We start from the raw sequence: 12,068 nt of genomic DNA, 5'->3' as shown, positions 1-12,068 counted from the left end.
CTCCGGCTATTAAAAAAATCCTGCAGTAAGGAGAAGTATTAAACTTTAACCTTGCTAAACTCAGCTTTTCCCAAAATTATTTGACCATGGAATCTTGATCCAGCAGCTCCTCATTAAGCTGAACACACTCAGCAGGCTGGAGGCAGCCATAATGCAGCCATCACACATGGGCACCAATATGTCAATCAGGCAGCCAATAGACATAAAATCAGTGAGCATCTGCTGCAGGCCTGTGATAGCAGGGAGGCAGCTACCATCCAACAAAATCCTCTTCCTTGGGGTGATTAAGTGTAGCTAAGAAAAACACCCAGAGGCGTAGGCCAGAAAATCAAGAGACCAGAATAAAGGCTTAAGTAGCAAACACATTGGGTCTAGCTACGGCTGTCGTGTGGGAATCCTCCTCCAGCATTGAGGGTCAAGTCCAGCCACTGCAGTGCTTTTAAACAATTGAGTATGGGGTGAATGGAGCACGTTGCGTTGCCAGGTCTCACCACTCTACTGTCTCATGTGGGCCCAAATCACAAAACTCTACTTCCTTCTACAGGAAGTGGAAGGCATTTGATTTTGATCCACACTGGTGGACAGAGAAGACTGTGGAGAAGGTGGGATTTGAACCGAGCTGTGAAGGCTGCGAGGAACAGCATCCTCAGCTGTATTTCTCCTGGACTTCAGAGAGTATTCATGTTAGAAGGCACGATGTGGTTCATGGGAAAGCCCTAAATCAGACACCTGGGCTTTGCCGAGTACTCTGTAAATGTGCCTCTTTGTAGTAGAGCATTTTCTAATGAGATAGTAAGCCTACTAAAGGGAATAGTGAGTAATTGGGAGGATGTATGAGGTAGGTCTCAACTGTGATTTAGGGAAGACAGTGAATCTTTCCCTAAAGCAAAGTAGATACAGGGATACCCAATATACCCCTCTTTGTGGATCAGAGAGAAAAAACATGTGATATGTAACGCTTATCATATCTCATGAATTAGAAAATCTTTTCTGCATTCAGACTCAGATTTTAAGAAGCTGTAGTAAAATACAATTCCCCATGCACCCAAATTTGGAAAACTTATCCTCTAAAAATTTCAGATTTTTTTTTTCTTTCCTCCTGCTTTCTCATATTGAGGGGAATCCTACCCTTGTGGTCTATTTTTTAAAAAATAAAAAACTCTTTCAAGGAAAAAAAAAACAGTCTTTTCAGGAGGATTCTTAAAAACTTAAAGAATCATTAATTATGAATTATGAAAATGAAGATTTTTTTTAAATACAGTAGCATTATTACCAAGGCCATTAAAAACTGGCTTTGGGAAACTGAAGAGAAATCAGAATGAATGAAAAACCCTTGGATACAAGCTCTTCATATCACCTTATTTTCAAAGAAATCACATGACTGTACATGTTTTCTATCTGGTTTTGTTCCCTAAGCATTACCAGGGAGGCAACCGAACTGTTTGAAAACCAACTAGGTCATCCATTGTCTTCAAAATGAATAGTTAGTGTTTGTTGGGGGTGGGGGGGACATGCTTATTCTTCATCAGTTTCCCGGAAGATGAATCCTTGCCAATGGCAGTGGTCATCCCTGAGGCACTCAGCAACAGTAGGGACAACTGGGTGTAGAAGGTGGATCTCCCACTTCCTGGAAGGAGGTAGAGAAAAGTAAACAGCCATGCAACTCAGAGGCCAGCTCTTCATTCATTCCACAAATAGCACTGGGCAGCTGCTCCGCACCAGCCGGTGAGGCAAGCCCTGGTGACAAGGTGGCATATAGGAGAGAGGTGCTTCTGCCATCAGGAATTCCCTATCCAGAGCAAGAGCCATACAAGAAGGATACCAGCAAATGAGCACCAAGTTACATGATGGAGAACAATGGGAGGAGGCAGAATTCTACCCAGAAAGGGTTTCAGGTGGCATCTCTGAGGTACGAACTCTTGGGCTAAGATCTCAAAGGACTGAGTATTCCAAGAGGAAGCCACTCACTGGAAGTGAGGGCTGTCAAGGGAAAGAACTTGACCATATTCAGAGGCCTAAAGTGAAGCCCATGTGAGTGAAGCTGACCAAGGGGGGTGAGGAGGCCAGGAGAGGAGGGAGGGCCTCCACGCATCCTGGGAGGAAAGGCTCCATGGTAGTCAGCTCCAGCCACCATAACAAAATACCACAAACTGGGTGATCTAAAGAACACACCTTCACTATTCTGGGGGCCAAGAAGTTCAAGGTCAAAGTTTCCACCTAGAAGTCCAAGGTCAAAATTTCCACTTTTTCTGGGAAAATCCTCTTCTTGTCTTATAGAATGTGCCTTCTCTCTGTGTGCTCGTGGGCCTCTCCATGATGTATGAAGAGAGAGAGAGAGAGAGAGAGAGAGAGAGAGAGAGCGAGCACACCAGCACCCTGCTCTCTCCTCTTAGAAGGACACTGATGGTCTCAGATGAGGCCCTACCATCTGACTTCATTGACATTAGTTACCTTCACAAAGACCCAGTTCCCAAAAGCAGTCACAGTGGGCATTAGAACTTCAACATATGGACTTTAGGGGAACACAAACGTTCAGTCTTACAGTAAAGAAATGACATCATCTGATGGTTTGATTTCATTTTTTGAATGTCATTTTGACTACCGTGTGGAGGATGGCTCATAGGAAAAAGAGAAATCAAGAGACCAGGCATCCCCAACAGAAAGAACATCAACTTAGGCCAAGGTGGAAGGAGAGTTGCATAGGGGGAAGCTGTGGGAAAGAATTAGGGACCCAGCTTAAAGGAACTGTTTAATATGTGAAGAAAAGGAATAAATAAGATTTTATTATTAAGAAGGAAAATTGGAGCAATGACTCTTAAGTGACTTTTTAAAACAATATTATTAAGTCTCTAAATGAGACAACCTGCGCAGGTCCCTGTATGGCAATGTTGTAGAACTGTGTGGATCATTAGCCTGTTTTCTTGTTTTATCAGTGTGATTCATAGTCACAGGGAGATCCAGGAAGGTTCCAAGGTTCAGTTAAGATAGGCCATTAAATATACAAATACTAATTGGAATATGTATTAGGTTCCTAGTGCTGCGTAACAAATTATCACAAAATTAGCATCTTAAAACAACACCTGCTTATTATTTCCCCACTTCTGTAGATCAGAAATCCAGGCATGGTTCAGCCAGATCCTCTGCTCAGAGACTCATGGGTAGCATCACGGTGTTGGCTGGGCTGGGGTCCTTTCTGGAGCTTGGGGTTCTCACTGAAACTCATGGTTGTTGGCAGAATTCACTTCCTGACAGTTATACCACAGAGGCTTCTGTTCTTTGGTTGGCTGACAGCAGGAAGCCACATTCATGTCCCAGAAGCCACCCACAGCCCCACTTTAGGGTTCACCAAGCTATGTCAGAACTAATCAATGATTTCCCTTTTGGCTAACAGCTCATTCAAGACCTTGATTACATCCGCAAAGATTTCACTGTTCTCCTGCTCACTTGTTTGCCATATGGCATAACATAATCTCTGGAGTGATATCTCATTATTGTCACAGGTCCCACCAACACTGGACAGGAAGGAACTATGCAAGAATTACCAGGGATCATTTAATTAGATGACATCTACCAAAGAATATCATTGGCATTGGTGATACAGTGGAGAGCGTAGATGCCTTCCAAAGATTATCATTGAAACCTCAACCCTTGGGTAAAGGCTTCACGTTATCACAATCTCATGCTGTGCGATTCTTCACAATGGACCCTGTAACTCAAAAATCATGAAGGTTGAAACTATAAAAAATGGTGAACATTAGGAGGAAAACAAAAAATCTGTTTTATAGCAGTCCTGCTTAGAAAAAAACCCCAGATTCTTGGCTCCATCTGAAGGTTACCTCAGGCCATCTCAGTGTCTTTTTTATTGCCTGGCCTCCAAAGCTGTCTTCTGGATTCCATCTTTTTCCAATTTAGGTTCTTTTTCTAGAGATCTCTGCTTTCTAACTTCTATGTATCCTTCAGTGAGGCTCAAGAATACATCTCCCTATAAAAAGGGACACTCCTTTTTCCTAAGCATGACAGGGCTGGATCAGACAACCTGTCTTTAGAGGACCATCGGCTCACCCAGGAGCACTGGGAGAATCCTCAGAGCCCTGAGATAGGAAAGGTGGCAGAAGATGAACTAGGTGGTCCAGAATGGTGTTCACAGAAGGTGACCTTGGATAGGATGTGTGAGGTAAGGAGCCCAGAGAATCGTTTAGCTGGGCTTGCCAATTTTTCCTCAACTTTCTATCAAAACTGTTGTAATGGAAACTGGGTTTGTTTACTACGGAAAAGACTGAGAGATGGATGACCTTTCCACCCCAGGCTTGTGACTTCAGCCCAGCAGGCGGTGGTTGCTGGCAGTGTTCTTCATATCTCTTGGTAGCCTCGTGTTGTGGCTCAGGAAAGGGTGCCCCACAGACCTGGGGCTCTGGCCCACTGAGAGGCCTCAGAGCCTGCCCTGATGTCAAGATCCTCCTGGCCTTCCCTTGTTTCTCCTCCTTCCAGTGTGGGGAGAGGCCTTCTGCAAATTCCCTTATCTACCCAGGAGGAACTCAGTTGCCTTCAGTGTTCTCCTCAGAGCTCATTAACCAGAGGAGACTAAACTCATAGTATAGGAAGAAATGTCTGACGTCTGTCAACAGACCTGGACAGACTTTGGTCACACACCACTTTCCCCTGTTTCAATCCCACAGAGAATCATTTATAATCCAGCGTCTGTGTTGCAGCCAGGTGAACTTTGTCCCAGGCCTTCATGTGTTCTCTGGGCCCGGTGAGTTATTACCATTTCCCATTCCCTGACATTCCCCATCCACCACCTCCCCACAGAGAAAAAAAGTCAGGGAGACATATGGGCTTCTGAATCATGTCAGGCTGGTGGGTAAGCACATTCCTGTGACTTTCCCCTGCTGTAATTTTTCCCCTTTTGTATATTAAACAGTATATCCCTTTTCTCCTGTTTCATCTATTTTCAGTTCATTCCAGTGAAACTTCAGAAGGCAAGGGGGAAATTTCCTTACCCCTCACACTGGTGACACCAACTCTGCAGGCCCTGAGCATCCTGCTGTCACACCATCTTGCCCTCTTTGTTAACAGGGGCAGATGTCCTGTATTTTCTAGTCTCATCATATTGTAATGCTGACATGACTTCCAAAAATGTATGTCCCTATCTCACTCCCCAAAGAAACCCTGAACTCTTTTTATTTTTTTTTTAATTTTTGGAGATGGGGTCTTGCTATGTTTTCCAAGTTGAACTCAAATTCGTGGGCTCAGGTGATCCTCCTGCCTCATCCTCCTAAATAGCTGGGTCTACAGAGGCACACCTGAGTTTTCTATACAGTGCTGTCCATTTCCAATTTCTACAAATATTTGTTGAGGCTCTCCTATGTGTCACCTGAGAATGCAAAATTGAACATTACAGACAAGGTCTTTTTTTCATGGAGCTTACACTTTAAAGGGAAGAGATTTTAAAAAGATAAACATGTAAACACACATACATAAACAAATTTAAATCATGGCAAGTGCTAGAAGGAAACCAAACCTGGTAGAAAGAGAAGGACTCTTAGAGGAGATATCACTTGGGCAAAAACCTCAGTGCTAAGGAGGGGCCAGCTGTGGGGAGACCTACCCGGGAGGAGAGAAGGCAGACATGGGGAAGCACTCTTGCAGAGGTGCTAGAGGCTACCATGAACTTGGCATTGGAGGAACAGAAAGCACTCAGTGTCCACAGCACAGGAAATGAGAGAGTAAGGAAGTCCCAGATTTGGCAGAGCCAGATCATGAAGGATCTTTTAAATAACAGCAGGAAGATGTTTAATTTCAATTCCTAAATTGTACTAAAATTACCTCTAGCATCATCTCCCACCTCCAACACTTTTTAGTAGATTTCCCCTATCACCCAAAATGTTGCCTCTGTTCTGTTTATCACTTGGCTCAAAACTTAGGATTAGACTTCTTATACCCCTTGATCTTGATGGTAAATGATGTCAAATCTCCCCTCAGAGTGTCCTTTTTATCTCTTCATCCTTTCACAGTCCAAGCATGACCACTCCACTACAGACTTTCACCACCTCGTGTCAGGACTGGTGCAGAACTATCCTAACTGGCCCTACCGTTTTTTATCTCCCCTTGAACCAATGCTTCCTGAGATCCTGCTTATTAATATCATGATTATTATCTTAAAACATCATCTTCACAATGTTATTTCCCTATCTATGACCTCCCAGTGGAGAAGTCAGAATTCAGGATCCTAAGTTCACCCATAACCTGAGCTTCATGTACATTCAGACCTTCTCTCTACAGACTTAAACAGCTTGCTCACTTTCTCCTTGACTTTTGTCACACTATTCTCTGTGTAGGGGATGCCCTTTCTTTATACATCAAAAATCTATTCTATAGAATCCGGTTGACATCAGCTCTTTCCTGCTTCCCAATATCCAGAACAGTAGTTCTCAAAGTGTGGTGCTGGGGGTCCTGCAGTTCCTCCTTTCTCTAACGATAACTGTGTTGCCAGATTTTCTTCACACACTTCAACCCAAGCAACGCATCACAGCAGATAGAAGGAAGAGAAAATAGTAAATAGGACATTAAGGAGCTCTGCAAAAATGTCAAACGCCACTCCTCTCCTTCAGTGCCAAATAAAAACAAAACCAGATTTAGAGGAGAGATTTCATTTAGAAAAACTAAAATAATAAAGAAAATGTTTTGACATGAGGACCTGTGAGTGTCACAAAGTCGAACAGAGAAAGGCTTTTCATATACAGTAGACCCCCCTTATCAGTGAGTGGTACCTTCCTGTGCTATGTTATCTGTGGTGGATTCCAGAAACCAGAGTGCAGAACACCATGTGTAAAGTTGTTCCTATACATAAATATCTAAGATAAAGTTTAATTTGTAAGTTAGACTCTGTAAGAGATTAACAATAATTAATAATAAAATAATAGAACAATTATAATGGTATCCTGTGATAAAATTGCTAGCAGCACTACTCTCATGCTTTGGGGATATTATTCAGAAAAATAAGGGTTATTCAAATACCAGCATGGTGAGGCCTCCACAGTCTGTCCAAAATCCAAGATGGCTGCTAAGGGACTAATAGGCAGGTGGTGTCACTGGGCAAAGGGTGATTCACTAGCTCTAGAGACAGTGTAGGATGGTGCAAGAAATCATCCTGCCACTCAGAACAGCTTGTGATTGAAGCTTGTAAATTGTTTATTTCTGGAATTCTCCATTTAGTATTTTTGAACCATGATTCAATGAGAGTAACTGAAACTACAGAAAACAAAACCTTGGTTAAAGGAAGACCACTGTGCAGGAAAGGGTGAGCAGGGTTGGCAGGAACCATGCAGGGGAGGAGGGCAAGCAGGTACAACGAGCAGGTGAGAAAACCAGGACTTCAACAAGAGCTACTTCTGTTTGTGTTTACTTGTCCCCAAATTAGTCATTATGTGGAGATGATCTGCCCCTTTGTGCTTCATTGCCTGCTCAAACCTGGGGGTCAAGCCAGAGTGTAGGCACCAAGTGGGAGGAGAGAAGCCTGATTAAAATTTGGTCAAGCCAAAGACAATTGTGAGAATTTCCCTCCCCCTCCAAAAAAATATACAGTTGTTCTTCATGAAAAACAAATTTATATTTGTATGCAATGATTTTGTTATTGTGAAGTAGATGAATAAATATCTTTTAATGTCTCTAGATTAAATTTCATCTAGTAAATGTCAAGAGATACAACCCCCTTAAATAAAAATTCTTTGGAGTTCTTGTTAATTTTTAAGAACATAAAAGAATCATGAGACTGAAGTGTCTCATCATAGAACAAGAGCAGGACTTAGAAACTTTTTCATTCAATCCTTTTATTGCACAGATGACTTAGTATGTAGGGTGGCCATGGGACTGCTCAAGATCCCAGTTAACAAAAGACATCACTGAGACTAAAACGCTGATCTCATCCTTCCTAACCGGTGTCTACCTTAGTATTGCTATTCCATTTTTCAGATGTGTGTGTCGGTGTGTGTCCAACATTCAAGACTAAATCTTTACCTTGTATCTCTGGCACATACTTTACAACACCTGACTTCATTTGTCCCTAATAATCACACAAGTGCTCAAAATTCTTTTTGGATGAAAGGAAAGTTGGAAGCAAGGACCAGGGGAGGAGAGAAGGAAGGAAGAAACCCTTTATGACCCACAGCCCTTGAGATCATTGCAAAAGTCCAACAATCCCACTATATTAATCTCTTGGTAGCTTTTCTTGATAGCTATTTCCAGGCTCTGGGGAGGCACAAATATAGTATAAAAGAAACTCAGAAAATCTTCAAGAAGAGTTTACTCTTCAGCCTGAGAGCTCCAAAGGCAGGTCCACAGATGCATTGTGGCTTGTCACTATCCTGACAGGCACAGTCCAGCCCACGGGGACCCCAGCAGGAAGTCACTGAAGCCTTGCTCTGTCCCACTCTGTTTCCACACACCCTATGGCGTCACAGACTCTTGAGTCCTGTGTTGGTTCTACTGGACCAGAGGACAGAGGAGGACGGAGCTCTACTCAACTCAGACAGGAGTTCCGTCGGAGGGGACTAAGCAGAGGGACGAGGAGGAGCCTGGTCAGGAAAATAGATGGCAACTTCTAGAACAGCCTGCTTTAAAAAAGAAAAGAAAAGAAACAAGAAAGCGATTGATCTTTTAAGAAAAAGAGAAGAAGAACTGAACTAGGAAATAGATGGGGGAAAATGTTATTTCTTAATAAAGGAAAATCAATTTTTCCATATGTTAAGGACATATTCTTTCATAGAGTTTTATTCAAATTTTTTTTTCTGTAGTCCCAAGAAAATAATTCAGACCTTGGCTTTAGAAATGAGGATACAAAGGTGGGAGTCTGTGGGTGGAGAGATATTAGCTTAACTCCAATTGTTGGCCACTTGGGGACCACTGATGAGGGCTTCAGGGCAAAGCCGTGGCATATAGGAGGTGATCCCATGGTCATTTGTTTTCCTGAGTCCATCTATGCCAGCTAAATTTGGCCAGAGATTAATTAATCCTGCTCAGGGTGCTAGGAAGCTACATGTAGCTTACATTTGTCCACCGAATTCACTTAGTTCACACAGAATTCCAAAAACTATCCCGATTCCCCCACATCCACTCTTCAGTCACCAGGATTCGGTTGTCATTGTTGCTCATTGCATCAGTTAGGATCAGCCAGAAAAATAAAGTCCAAGCTCTGAGCAGAGGGAATGTAATAAAGCACATTGGTGACAAAGGTGATGATGCAAACCAGACATGAGTACCAGCAGGGAGCCACTGTCACCCCCAGAAGGAGGCAGCAGCGTTACTAAAGTGCAAGAACTGGGGAAGCTGAGTCACAACAGAAACCACTAAGAGCACCCTGCAGGACCAAGAGACTGCCCAGGAGCCGTTGACACCAAAGAGGACAAGCATTGCGACAGGTGCCCCACCAGGAGGGAGGGACAAGGGGAAGTGCCCCTGATCCCCTCCACCAGCCTCCCTCCATAGCCTCTCACTGGTTCAACCCACTCCAAAGCAACTTGGCCACAGAGCTTGGGACGTGTGCTCTGTTTTGCATGAGTGGAGAATTTGAGAAGAAGAGATGAATGTTCAGCAGCCCCTTGGAAGTCTCTTCCCAACAGGGCACCTGGCTTTTATTCTCGCCATTCTTTCTCCTTATTGAGGTCTCTTTAAATGGATTCTTATCGCTTCCCTCTTTCTATCTTCCAGCAGCTTTTTAACGCTTCCATTGCTTAGAAGATAAAAATCTAAACTTCGATACTATCAGGGCCTGCAGGGCCCCGTGTGGTCCAAGCTCTTCCGATCTTCTCAGCTCCTTTCAAATCACTCTCCCCTCACTCACCAAGCTCCAGCCTCAAGAGCTGATTTCCACTCCCTCCCTTGCGTCAATTGCAGGGCCCTCACACCTGTCCTCCCATCTGCCTGGAAAGATCTATTCCCCCTGCTTTGACTAAATACTACTCATCCTACAGGTTTCAGCTTAAATGTCATTTGCTGAAAAAGGCAAAAGGCTTTTCTAAGAAGCCTCGTTCCCATTTCAATTAGATGCAACTTTTGTGGTCTTAATCACTCCCTGTACTTCTCCTTCATGACACTTAACACAATTTATAGGTATACTTGCTCGTGTCTCTTTTTAAAATTTTTCTCTCCACCTGTCAGGAGACTCCGCAAAGATAGAGACTTTCCAGAACGTGTAGGCTGAGGCATGTTGCACTGGGCCTGCTTTGGTTAGGGGCCTGTTAAAGACTGATCGAGGGTGGATGAAGAGGTTAATGGGATGGGAACACATCATTGATTCGGCTGCTTTTCCAAAGTCCGTCCAGTCTCTTTCTACTCCTTCATTAGTAACCCCAAACTAACCATCTTTGAATGCAGTCTTCCCAATGCTAAATAGATGTGCAGATCTGCTGTTGCTAAATCCAGCATCAAGGATACATTTTTTTTTTAACTTCTGTGTTCAGAAGGACAAAAAGTTCCTCGTGTACTTTGGAGAATAACTCTTACTGAGAGAACAGAACTCTGAAGCTGCCGGTTACCTTTTTACCTTTTCCTGACAACGTGTGAAAAAACTTCTCCCCTTTCATGTCTAGTCAGCATCGCCATTTGTCCTTAGTCTGTGTGTGTGACTGTGATTCTGTCATGCTTTGTAATGTTCATTTAATAACATAAGGATATCAGAGTGTGTTTATATTACTCACAAAAGACCATACCATTCTCTCTGGATGTGAGGCACATTTTTTAAAAAGCTCTTTTTAAGTGGGTTTTGTTTTTTGCACAGGAAAGGCTACTGGTATAATAAAAGTCAAGGACACATTCGTGGTTGTAACCATGGCCCCTCCTTGTGGCAGAACAAGAGCAATGACTCCAAATCCCATCTGTTATTTCACCAACAAACTAACAGAAGAGCACAAGACCCAGGCAATCTTTGTCTGGAATTTTAGCCATGCCTTTGGCATTTTTCCCATGAGTTCTTTACCCTGTTACCCAAAGCATTTTCTTAGTGGGGCAGCCCTCCAGTCTTTAATTCCTGCTTGTTATTTTCTCTTCTAACAGAGCTATGTGTGTTATTAATAACGATAACAAAAAAAAATTAAGTATGGTGTGCACACTAATCTAAAATTTTGAGTTGGCAATTAGTTGGAGCGAATGCAATTAGATGTTTTCCTTCAAGTCCTAATTTACATGCTGGAAAACATGGGCAGCCTTCTCAAGTAATTGCAAAAATAAGCCCTGCTTTCTGTGTTTGTGTACAAATACAAAGCTCCCCAGCACACCTGCCTTTGCCTAAATAGAATAGACTCCCAGGGGTCTTCCTGCTTTATGATCACTGAGATATACAGCAGGAAAGGATCTGATCAGACTGTAGGTGCAAATGTGTTTTCTCTCCACTGCAGAAGCTTGGAATTAATTGGCATTGACTTTGCCCGTGGAGAGCCGGGGTGGATAAACTAAGGCTGACAGAATCTCCGCATAACCCCATGAGGTGAATTAAGGCTCTTCAGAGTTCCAGCACCCCTTTTTGTGCACTCAAGAGTAATAGTTAATGCAATCCAATCTATTAAGCACTTCATGAGCATCTGCCTATGTAAGACTGCCAGGTGTCCTGGAGGGGACAAACTGAATGAGATCCTGCTGACAACTTTAAGAGGTTGGAGTCTAGTGCAGGAGATAAGGCACAGACACAAACACTACAAGGGATGTTCACACTGGACACTGGGTGGGGCGTGTTGGCCATAGCACCCCTGGTAGCTGCACCTCTGTGTCCCCTGAGGAAGGATGAGAAATCAGGGTGACTTTTCTACTCTGTGAGCATCCTAAAGGAGAGTCAAGGTTTGGCTCAGAATCCAATCATTCTAGAAGCTACTCTTGTAATGTGAGGACATAATGCTCTTGTAACATTGAGACTCGGGATGAAGAAAACAACATCTCAGTGCAGATGTGAGATCAAAACTGTGAGGTACGCATAGAAAGAATCCAAGACCCAGTAGAACTTGGATGATACAAAAAAAGAAGAAAAAAGAAAAAAAAAAAAAAAACACCAACATAGAACAGAAATCTTCTTTTGGCTGCTC

The sequence above is a fragment of the Marmota marmota genome, unplaced genomic scaffold (assembly GCF_001458135.2).
Source record: "Marmota marmota marmota unplaced genomic scaffold, marMar, whole genome shotgun sequence".
Classification (NCBI taxonomy): Eukaryota; Metazoa; Chordata; class Mammalia; order Rodentia; family Sciuridae; genus Marmota; species Marmota marmota.
The sequence above is the reverse complement of the archived record's forward strand: the minus strand, read 5'-3'. Positions refer to the sequence as shown.